Below are 13,000 nucleotides of genomic sequence, written 5' to 3' on the forward strand. Positions count from 1 at the left end.
AAAAATAAAAACCCACGAAGAAGTAAATATACTCTCAGTAAGTTTGTCGATTATTGGAGACATCCACCGCTTTACAGATATTATAAATATATACGTGTAATTTGATGTAGCGTTACATATTTGGTATAGCAGAGACCGTGTATCGGAGCCCTAATAAATTCGTCGTAAACATGAAAGGGAACAGAAATTTATTTGGGTAGGCTTCATCGAAAATCGATCGGAAGGAAACACAGATTGCTTTCAAAATATTGTGGCTGTTAAAATATGGTTTTTCTAATATTTATAAATATTTTTGAGAGGCAATGACGTTTGTATGGAGTTCCAATACGTGTTGGGTATATGGTATAAAAATGAATATCCATAGGAAGTTGGTAATGGTGTGAAATTGAAACATGAAATGCATTAATATTATGAATAATAAAAATGAAAATAGTATTTTCTGGCGTTTCTCATGTGCGTGATTATAATCCAGGATTCGGACCTCACATACTAATATAAGAGTTTCTGCTTGATAAAAAGCTTCTTTACATCTCACCAATAGATGTCTCTAGTGAAGTTCTAGTGATTTAAGAACAAGGTTTCTAAATTGGTTCATATATACAGAACTTCCAAGAATTTGAGTAGTGTGGTTGTCAATAATGGGTAGGATTGGTGAATGTTACGCGTGTGTAAAGTGATCATTAAAACCAGCCTATGACGGTCGTCAGCTCCGTAAATGCCCAGACTTCCATAATCTTCTTCATCTTTGATGAGATGTCAAAAAATAATCCAAAAAGGAATACTAAATAATTTCAACAAAACTTAAAATATTTGGGAATGATTTCTTGAATGTCCAATTTGAACTATAAGGTTTATAAAATAAAACAACTTTGCTTAAAAAAATAATATGAAATACATTGTTGTTTTTGTTCGACCGAATATGGTAAATGGTGTGTTAATTCACTGAACTTGAATAAACTTAAATCAATCATAATAAACTAACTAACTAACTAACCATCACGCCGCTTCCCCGCAGGGGTAGGCAGAGAGAAAAGAACGCCACACTACTCTGTCTTTGCAAACATTCTTCGCCTTTTCCACGTTCATGCATCTCCTCATACATAGCCGCCGATTGTTACGACTCTTAACCTGACCACATTCAAGTATTTGGCATACCTGATCGTGCCATGTTTTTCTCGGTCTTCCTATGCTTCTTTTTCCAATTACATTCGCCTCATAATTTTTTTTTACCGTTCTTTCCTCACCCATTCGTTCTGCATGTCCAAACCATCTCAATACACCTTTCTTAATTTTATCGATAATGCTTATTTCAGCTTTGCATTCCTTCCTTATTTCACTATTCGAACATCTTACATACATCGTTTTGTCGCACATTCTTCTGAGAGATCGCATTTCGACTGCATTCAGTCTACTTTCATCCTTCATTATTAATTTAATTTTTGTTGGCAAAATTTTTAATTTTTGCCAACTCCATGTTTCACTTCCATACATTAGAGTTGGAACCAGGACTCTGTTGTGCACTGCCAGTTTAGCTTCCAATCATAATACAACGACTAAAGCTTTCATTTAGTTTCCTTGTTTCATTTCAATATATTATTTAATTGCGAAATATGTATGTAGATGTTCGAATGGTGATATAACGAAATTGCAAAGTGTATGGTATAGGCAAGAGATAACCATTGTCGATAAAATTAAGAAATATTATTTTTAGCATCTCATCAAAGTTGAAGAAGAATATGGAAGTCTGGGCGTTTACGGGGCTGACGATCGTCATAGGCTGTTTGCATAGTTTAAGTGATCACTTTACACACGTGTAACATTCAGCAATTCTACCTTCAAACACACTACTCAAATTCTTGGAAGTTCTAGTAAGAACCAATTTCGAAACATTGTTCTTGAATCACCAGAACTTCACTAGAGATATCTATTGGTGAGGTCTATGACGGTCGTCAGCCCAGTAAATGCCCAGACTTCCATATTCTTCTTCATCTTTGATGAGATGTCAAAAATAATATGAAAAGTAACTCCTATAATTTGAGATAATTTAGATTTGTGAACACACTCAAAATGCGGTAAAATTAAGAAATTTTTATTAAATCAAGTGTTTCAAATACTTGAAGTGAACAGGTAAGAAGTCAGAATAATCGACGTATCCGAATGAGATATGTATGTATGTATAATATGTGGAAGAGGCGAAGATTGTGTGAAAAGACAGATGTGGCGTTTAATTATTTCTGCCTACCCCTGCGAAGAAGCGGCGTGGTGGTTAGTTGGACTACTTTATTTGATGTAATATCGTTAGTATAATCGTAATGATATTTTTTGTTTTCACCAAAAAATTAAACAAAATTGAAAAAAAACCTTTTTGATTTATTATCATCATTAAAATACAAATGGATTTATTCAAAGCAAAATAAACCCGTTTCTATTAATTACATCTTCCACTCGTATATTTCATGAAGTAATTTAAAATACATTGAATCAATTTGCTATTCGTTATTTTAATTTGAAACATTCGTGAGAATATAACAAATGGCGCAAAATTACAAGAAAGGAGAATGAAAAATGAGTTTTCTTTTAACGATAATCTGATTTTAATCAACTTATTTTAACATCCAATATTTCATGGTTTTTTTCTTAAAAAAAAACTTATTTTAAATCAATATGTTTAAGTAAAAGGTTTTTATGTGAATTAAAAATAAATGTGTCTCCTGAAATTTATTATTCTTATTTTAACCCTTATCTGCACCCAACGATAAGGTATAGAGTGCGTTACTAATATAAAGGATATATGATCATTATCATTCATCGTTCACTTTGTGTAATATCACTTTATTTACAAACACTACTTCATGACTACTGGTATTACACAAATTAACGATAAGGAAAGTGTTATATAACTGGACCACAAAGTTAAAAATGCTTTTAATTTACAAAATAGGTAATATAATCAGCTAAATCGATACAAGGTATGTCGAAAAAAAAGGAATAAATAGTAAAAAGTAAAAATGATATCAAATCTTTTTAAGTGTGTCCAAATACTTACTCTTGTTATTTTACATTTTGATAATTTAACATAGATGAAGAAGAATATGGAAGTATGGGTATTTACAGGGCTTATAATATGCCATAGGCTCGTTAAGTGATCACTTTATACAAGTGCAATTCGACCATGATTGAACTACTTTCTTCTTGAATGTTTTTTGCAGATATTTTGTGGCACATTTTATAAACTTTATAAAATTAAAGAACTTTGTTTCAACTACTTTTTGTTGGTACACTTTACCCAGCCGGTTACAAGAACCTAGTCATCATCAGGGTTTATGCACTAAATCCTAAAACATTGAAATACTCATAGATAATTACCCTTCCCTTGCCAAAAACTTTTTGGTAAGGGGATGGTAATTAACTATGAGTATTTCAATGTTTTAGAATTTAGTACATAAACCCTGCTGATGACAAGGATCTTATAACCGGTTGAGTAAAGTGTACCAATAAAAAGTGGTTAAAAAAAGTTGTTTATTTTTTAAGATAACTACAATACTTAAATATCCGGAACCCCTAGATATATTGATCAATCTCATAATACAGTACATATGTCGTTCCTCTCAGCTTCACTTAAATTACAAGATACGAGTATAAAGGCGTTTTATTAGAATTTCCACTCACGAAATTCGTGTTTTATATTGGATTTTTAGCTCTATTTATGTAAGGAATGGTTTTGAAATCGATTGGAGTTGATATATACGTGTACAAGCAATATACCATGAGTGGTTCGAAATATAATGATGTGACTTTAAACTTGATGTACAAAAAAAAGCAGTCATAAAAAATGTGAAATATGTTGCGTTTAGTCGATGATAAAAGTTATCATTAATTGACATATTCTAAATGAGGTTTATGGGAAACACAACTGTCACGGTTTAAAATCTCTTTTTATAGAATATAATAGATTATACACACCCTAACATAAATAATCTATTTTACACTAAGTAGTTATGCTTAGTGTCAAAACATAATTTATTAATAACAAAACACTGTATTTACAAAAAAAAAAATATATATTTTGGCAATGTACTATTAATACGTGCCACAATACATTTTAAGAAATAGTGGTATTTACTAAACAGACCACAATGAACACGAAAACTCTCTAAAACAGGCCACAGGACCTACACAAAGAAGAAGAAGAAGTGGTATTTACCAAGTAAAACATAAATTAAAAATTAATTTATACACTACATTTTTCACCCTACGGGATAAAGTATATCAATATTGCTATCTCAACTTGAAACAAAATATTTTTATGAAGAAAAATGGCAGTCTAAGAATTCCAGAGCTTACGACCTGACATTTATCTGGCTTGTCTAACGTTCACTACTCTGCTCATTATTGAACATCCATATTGCATTAATTTTTTTAACTTGTATATATGCAATGCTGGTGCATTCCTTTCCTATACAAGCTCTTATTATTATTTTTGAATAATGAATATCCTAACCTGTCCCCTGTCCAATCATTACTTCACTCACCTGTATCTAGATTATTAATTCCTTGTTAGTTTGTATTTTAACCTACAGACGAGAACATTTGTTGTTCTCAAAACTAGTTGTGTTTATTAAAAAACAAATCAAATTAAAGTGGTATTATTCAAGTGCTTTACTTCAAATTTATTAAATAAAATCAAAATAAAGAGAAATATTTGTGTTTTTATTATTTACACAAATATTTCAATTACATACTATTTCTGTGAGGCTAAGTGGCTCATTATAAGAAATAGGTATCAAATTGTGGTAGAATGGATTCGAACCGAGAAACTCTGACTTAAAAGTATGCGACACTAACCACGGGACCACAACCCGACACATCATTTTATTATTTCACCAACTGAATGACAAATCAAATAAAAATGTGATAAAGTACCTACCTACCATACATTTCAAGTGACAGAAATACTTCATATTTTCCACAAAAACATCAGGGAAGACATACACAAACGGTTTAAAATTGAACAATAAGTTAAGTAATTACAGTTTAATCTCTATTTGTGCATGAAATATAACTTTTCCATTTAAATCACATACCAGGAAACAAGAGAAAATATAATTTTCATATTATTACATTATCTATAATACATTCGAATATCAATTACTTTCATTTTCAATACAATATAAATTGGACATTATTTTGTGTAACCAAAATACAATGGGTAAAATCTAATTATTTTGATAATTTTAACGTTTGACTGTGTTTTAATAGGCCTATAAAATATTTGATTACAATCATATTTATTGTGATTGCCGCCATTATTGGAAAAGCTCTCGATCGCGCCTAAGTACAGGCAATCTGCGTAACATCGGAGCGTACCATTTCGGGAACAATAGCGCAGATCGCACTGTTAACGAAATCCACATAAATGATCGCCGCAATTTGCCTCGTTTTCACAACAGTAAAAAGGCACATAAGTGTTTTTCGTTAACCCTTTACTAGGCAAAACTCCGTAAAAATTTAATTGAGAAAAAATCCATATTTTTTTTTGACATCTCATCAAAGATGAAGACGAATATGGAAGTCTGGGCATTTACGGGGCTGACGACGGTCATAGACTGTAATTAACTCCTGTTATTGGAGATAATCCAGATTTTTCGAACAAGTACTTGGATACACTCAAAATGTTGTAAATAAATTATCTGGTCAAATTAAAAGCTCAAATAATAAAAATGAAAATGATATTTTCTGGCGTTTCTCATGTGTGTGATTTCAATCCAGGATTCGGACCTCACATACTTGTAAAGAGTTTCTGCTCAATAAAAGCTTATTCCATCTCACAAATAGATGTCTCTAGTGAAGTTCTAGTGATTTAAGAATTATGTTTTAAAATTGGTTCATAAATATAGAACTTACAAGAATTTGAGTAGTGTGGTTGTCAATAATGGGTAGAATTGGTGAATGTTACACGTGTGTAAAGTGATCACTTAAACCAGCCAATGTCAAAAAATAATATGAAAATAATTCCTGTAATTAGAGATAATCCAGATTTTGTGAGCAAGTATTTGGACACACTCAAAATGTTGAGAATAAATCCGTTAAAAAGAGGAAATAAATAAATAAATAGACGGAGGAAAACTTGGTATGATCGAGTATTTCAAAAACTGGAAAGTGGTCAGGTCAGGAGTACTTGCCACTTTTGTTAATCGGAATAATCGGCGGGTAAGTATGAGCAAATACCTCTACTGCCTACTTTAGTAAGTAGTACCAGCTTACCTTACTAAATACCTCTACCGCCTACCTTTTTTAGAAGTACAAGCTTACCTTACTAAATACCTCTACTGCCTATCTTAGTAAGAAGTACAAGCTTACCTTACTTAATACCTCTACTGCCTACCCTTGTAAGTAGTACCAGCTTACCCTACTTAATTCCTCTACTGCCTAACATAGTAAGAAGTACTAGCTTACCTTACTAAATACTTCTACTGCCTACCCTAGTAAATGGTACCAGCTTATCTTACTAAATACCTCTACTGCATACTCTAGTAAGTAGTACTTATGTAGCTTACCTTTATACCTACCTCTACAACCTACCCCAATGAATTCTCTATGCACGCCACTGTTTAAAAATGAATACACTTGGGCCTCGCATAACACGGCTTTATATAACACGGATGTATAAATTGTGGCATATTTTTGTATACACATGTATTGTACACGCTTTCAGAAAAATAAATCATTTAGAAAATATGTTTGTTATTAAAAAAAATAAAGTACATATTCATATAAACTATCTTAGATTTTTTTTTAACGCAAACCCTAATTTTGTATGAACTTCAAACCTTGTATAACACGGGTTTTTGTGGAACCATATAACCGTGTTATACGAGGCCCGAGTGTATAAGATGTCGTATAAAAGTCTAAGTATACAGCGTCCTGAAATTGCAAACTTTTAACTTGGTTACATGACGTCACAGACGCGGAATGGCTCTGTACGATATGCAGTGCAATTTAATATGAACTTGGTAAGATTTTCTCTAGTTTCCTTACCTCGTTGTTTGCAGAAATCAAACAAAAGTACTTACAAATTCTTGTCACGAACTTACTATTGGAATAGTTTGAGAAAGAAATTGAACGTAATGACGTCTTTGGTTCTTTGTTCTTGATAGAAAGTAACTCATTAATTCATTAATCAATTCCCTCAGGAATTACGAATGAAGAAATGATAGCTAAATTTCAAATATCATGATAAAATATTATGTAGGAATATGTGTTTATTATGTATAATAAATTATATACATATATAATTTTTAAATACAAAAATATTTCTATTTCATACTATTTCTGAGAGCCTAAGCGGCTCATTATTAGAAATATATATCAAATTGTGGTAGAGTGGGTTCAAACCGAAAAACTCTGAATTAAGAGTCCGCGACACTAACCACGGGACCACTTTCCGACATGCTTCTACTTCTATTATCGCCCACATACGCCTCATAAGTTTGTTTTACTGTTCTTTCTTCACAAATTTGATTCACGTTCCCAAACCATCTCAACACACTTTTCTTAATTTTATCGATAATGCTGTTCTCACTGCATTGCTTGCATCCTTTCTTTATATCACGATTCGAGCATCATTTATCATTTTTCCGGATATTCGTCTGAGAGATCGCTTTTTGACTGCAGTCTACTTTCATCCTTCTTTTGGCAAATACGTGTTTTACTTCATTTCATTTAAAAAAATTCACGTCTTTCAAAATGACTACTAATATATTGTACGACGAGAATCCAAGAATAATGCATATATATACATATGTATGTATATAAATATATATATAATAGGGGGTTGAATTAATTCTCGCCGTTTTTTGTAGTATTTTGAATTGAAAATATTTTTTTAATTTAAAGTAAGAATTTATTCAAAGTATTGCCATTCTTTGTCGACTACTTTGGCCCATCTTTCAGGAAGAAGTCGTATTCCCTTATAAACGAAAACCTTGTCTTTTGAGGCAATCTAATTTTCAACCCATAACTCGACTTTTCGATAACTTTTGAAAATTTCTCCCGATAATCCATGCTGCATGGACCGAAACAGATGATAATCGGATGGTGCGACGTCAGGGGAGTAGGGCGGGTGTGACAGAATCTCCCAGCCGAAGGAGTTTATCTGTTCTTTTACCACTTTGGCAACATGCGGGCGCGCGTTATCGTGCAGAATGAGAATCGACTCGTCCCTGGCTGCATATTCTGGACGTTTTTCTTCAATTGCTGTTTTCAGTTTGATCATTTGCTGTTTGTAAACCTCTGCTGTGACTGTTTGGCCTGCTTTGAGAAGCTCGAAAAAAATTACTCCCTGCTGATCCCACCAAATGCAAAGCATCGTTTTTGAGGCGTGAATGTTGCGTTTTGCAATGCTGGCTTCAGCAGCGAGTGGCTGACCTGGCTGGCAGATGACGAAGAAGATCCACTTCTCATCGCTGGTGATGACGCGATGCAAAAAACCTTTTCTGTGATGCCGTTGCAAGAGTGAATCACACATGCAAAGTCGCCTTTCCATATCTCTCTCCTTCAGAGCATACGGGACCCAGTTTCTCTGCCGATGAACAAGGCCCATATCCTTAATTTTGAGGCGGCTTGAGGCGGCTTGAGGCGGTTGAAAGTGCCACGTGGGTGTTCGAGGTAGCGGGGGACAGGAAAACAAAAAACGAAAGGAATATATTCAAATCACAGAGAAATATTAAATTTTTATAAACGGCGAGAACTAATTCAACCCCCTAATATATATATATATATATATATATATATATATATATATATATATATATATATATATATATATATATATATATATATATATATATATATATATATATATATATATATATATATATATATATATATATATATATATATATATATATATATATATAATATATATATATATATATATATATATATATATATATATATATATATATATATATATATATATATATATATATATATATATATATATATATATATATATAAACATATATATATATATATATTTATATATATATATATATATATATATATATAAATATATATATATATACATATATATATATATATATATATATATATATATATATATATATATATATATATATATATATATATATATATATATATATACATATATATAAATATATATATGTTACGTCAATAGAAACATAGGGATGTTGAATAATTGAAGGAATGGCGAACGTAACATTAGTATATCAAGTGATCACTCAAGTCAAGCAAATGGTGGATTTTAAGCCCTAGAATAGGTCTCAGTTGTGACACTTATAATAAATGAAACTTTAATATTGCGTTGCGTGTTGGGTAGTTAACAAGAAACTAATAACCAACGGTTAAAAAAAAACAGTCAGTTTACGTAAGCTCGCATGGGAAAATGAAGGTCAATGCATATATTTATTTTAACATAGGCCGGTAAGCCCACATACAGACGGAAAACGACTCACATATGGTAGGCTATCATCATTTCCTCACGATTTAGGGGCAATATGTCGGGAAAGTGTTCTCTTAACACGGCCAATATTAACCCTCTGAGGCCCAGTATGTTTTCTAACAACGAGATTTCGTGAAATTACTTCTACCAACTATTTACTTACATTTCTATTATCTTATCTTTTGTACTCTCCGGGAGTACAAAAATTGATGTCCGACTTTCTCTAGGGAGTGGGTGTTTTTTAAATTAAAAAAAAATATTTTGTTCATAACATCGATGTATTATGAAGAAAGAAATTATGTTAAAATAATTTAATAAAAAAACACCCATTCGAAGTATTTTTCAATTATGACAAGATTACACACAAATATCCACAGATGTCATTGCTAAACAAGTTACATCACACTAACTGACAGACGGACTTCGACGCTCATTAACGTCGATACTCCTTTGAGGAAAATTCACACAGACGTTCATTTACGTCCATACTCCCGGACAGGTTGAAGAACAAAAAGCTATATAGGCACAATGTTTATAAGTCACAGCATTTGAAGTGTATCCAAATACTTGTTCACAAATCTGGGTTTCTACATTTAGGAGTTTTTACATTTCGACATTAAAATGATTACATTTTTTCATTCCTACAAAGATGAAGAGGAATACAGATATCAGGGTATTTATAGGGCTAATGACCTATCATAGGCTGGTTAAATGATCACTTCATACATGTGTAACGATCATAATTCTACCCATGATTGACAACCACGCTACTAAAAATTTTGGAACTCCTACATACTCGTATGGCATTAATCTTATGTGTGAGTTCATTCGAGACATAAATGGTTGGTTTATTCAAATAAAAAAGTTTGGTCTGCCGAAAAAAAACCTTTCTTAAACCAACCATGGATGGCTCCAATGAACTCACACTGATGGCATTTATGGTACCTACCTATGTTTATTCGATTTTTTGTTTCACTTATTTATTAAATAAATAACATGTACGTATTATGTAGGAGTTCCAAAATTTTGAGTAGTTTGGTTGTCAGTCATGTCAACAAGTATGAATGCCATACGTGTGTAAAGTATTAACTTAACTATAACTTAAGTTATAAGTTAGTTCGCCTTCGTAGTGGTATGGTCAGCACGCTCAGCTACCGGGTTCAATTCCCAGGGGGGATCAAATAAATATAAGTGATTTTTTTCACTCTTATATTTATTCAGTATTACCCTGGACCTGAAGCGGAGGGCTGATCACTTTTCCTTCGTGTGTTAACGATCAAGATTACACTGTGTTTATATAATGCAGTGCCCTATGCACCATAGGGGTGTGGAAGGGATTGAATTAAGTTATAAGAAGTTCCATATTGTTCTTCATCGATGTTGAAATGTTAAAATGTAACAAAAAAATTTGTAAACTCGAAATAATTTATTTTTATGTTAAGTTATCAAACCCCTCAGTTTTTTTTTAAATATTGTATGAATTTTTTTTTTTTTTACGAAAATTAATCTGAGTTGAAAAGGGTTAATGGCGTGTCAGGATTAATATGTTTATCAGGAAGCTTGTAAGGATACGACAACAGATAAAATACAAGAAATCGAGACAGCGTTGTGCTTTTATGTCCTAAATACGATACAAATTACAGCACTCTTAATGTTTGTATTAGCCATTAGCTGAAAAGAAGATTTATTGACTTCCATTGTCGTATAAATCGTTTTTTCATTTCAGAAGTAAATGCGTAAAAATCTTCTTCTTCTTCTTTTTGATGGCTTTTCACACTTCTTGGGTGTTATAGCCAGTGTCGAGTTATTTTTTATTTACACTTTTTACATTTGACTTGTAAGTGTAAGTATTCCTGTTAGTGGGGTTAGTTTTATAAGTAATGTTAGTTTACAACATTTTGAGTGTGTCCAAATACTTGTTCACACTCAAAATGTTGTAAATAAATTATCTGGTCAAATTATAAGCTTAATAATAAAAATGAAAATGGTATTTTCTGGCGTTTCTCATGTGTGTGATTATAATCCGGGAGTTTCTGCTTAGTAAAAAGCTTCTTTACATCTCACCAATAGATGTCTCTAGTGAAGTTTTAGTGATTCATGAACAAAGTTTCTAAATTGGTTCATATATATAGAACTTCAAAGAATTTGAGTAGTGTGGTTGTCAATAATGGGTAGAATTGGTGAATGTTACACGTGTGTAAAGTGATCACTTAAACCAGCCTATGACGGTCGTAAGCCCCGTAAATGCCCAGACTTCCATATTCTTCTTCATTTTTGATGAGATGTCAAAAAATAGTATGAATGTTAGTTTGTTTAGTGAGTTATTTTAGTGAGTTATCATACACTTTTACATATTTATAAAATTAATTTTAAGATATTTACAAATTATTTTATAAGCAAGTTTGTTAGGGGAGGTTAATAAGGTAAGCGTAAAAATCTAAAAAGTGTATGTTTTCTGGGTTCTTTTATTCATTAATATTAGTAACATAATATAAAACATTGAGTACTAAAATATTACTATCATAAAAAAAATACAATTGTCGACGGTGTACTCAAATATTAATATCACAATAAACGATTGCCACAGTATACTTAAACTAACACGATCGATCATTGTCATTTTTTGAGTAAGCCCAGCTAGTTTTGAGAACAACAGATGTTTTCCCCGACAGGTGAAAATATAAGCTAAAATAGAAACTAGTCGTGGATACATAAGTAAACTCAAAAAAATACTCTTATATGAATGTTTTATCATAATTTTTATCAACAAATATTTATTTATTTATTTTATCATATACGGAATTATAAATTACAATAATGTGCCTTCACTAAGTTTTCCCGTGCCGAGGGTACATTTAATAATATTTATTCATAAAATTGTAATGAAAAAAAATGTTTTTACAATCACATAAATATAACATGACCGAATGATTTTTTTCTCTTTCCATTATCCATTTATGAATAACTCTTATATATTTGGTTTGTGTTTTTAATATCTTTAAAGGTAATGAAAGCAGGTTGTACAACTTAATGCATAATTATTCAAAGTCCTTTTGACCGGTTCGCAAGAATCGGTTCCTAATTTTTTTCAGTTCGCCGAACCGGTCCTTAAATCTTTGTTGTCACACAATATTCCGATTAAGATCATGTATCGGAGCACGATTGATTTGATAGGTCTCCCATTAGATACCTGGGACCCAGTTCCATCAGTACAAACATGGTTAAGAAAATGTGACCACACAGCTGATGACAATAGAATTAAAAAAGGTAAATCAAAGCGTGTGGACGACAACTAACAGGCAATTTGCAAGTAATTAAATGAAACTGACTGAATTATTTTTATGCTATTTTCTTTTATGTACTCTGTTCATTTTTTTGTTATTTTATGTACGATATACATACCTACATTGTTACAGAGTTTGTATATACTCGTATAATATATTGTGATTTATGTTCTACAACATTGTTATATTACTTTTAATTAAATTTTAAATGTGTATGTCTATATCTGCCTCC

At 31.5% G+C, this 13,000-nt stretch overlaps 1 protein-coding gene across 2 annotated transcripts in view; it reads right to left on the reverse strand.

The window, feature by feature from the left end:
• Nucleotides 1-13,000, reverse strand: part of LOC148313323 (calbindin-32) — a 175,231-nt gene that overhangs the window by 85,067 nt on the left and 77,164 nt on the right. The window lies entirely within an intron of this gene.

This window comes from Brachycentrus maculatus, unplaced genomic scaffold (genome assembly GCF_059751285.1).
Source record: "Brachycentrus maculatus isolate JH-2025_06_01 unplaced genomic scaffold, ASM5975128v1 h1tg000015l, whole genome shotgun sequence".
Lineage (NCBI taxonomy): Eukaryota > Metazoa > Arthropoda > Insecta > Trichoptera > Brachycentridae > Brachycentrus > Brachycentrus maculatus.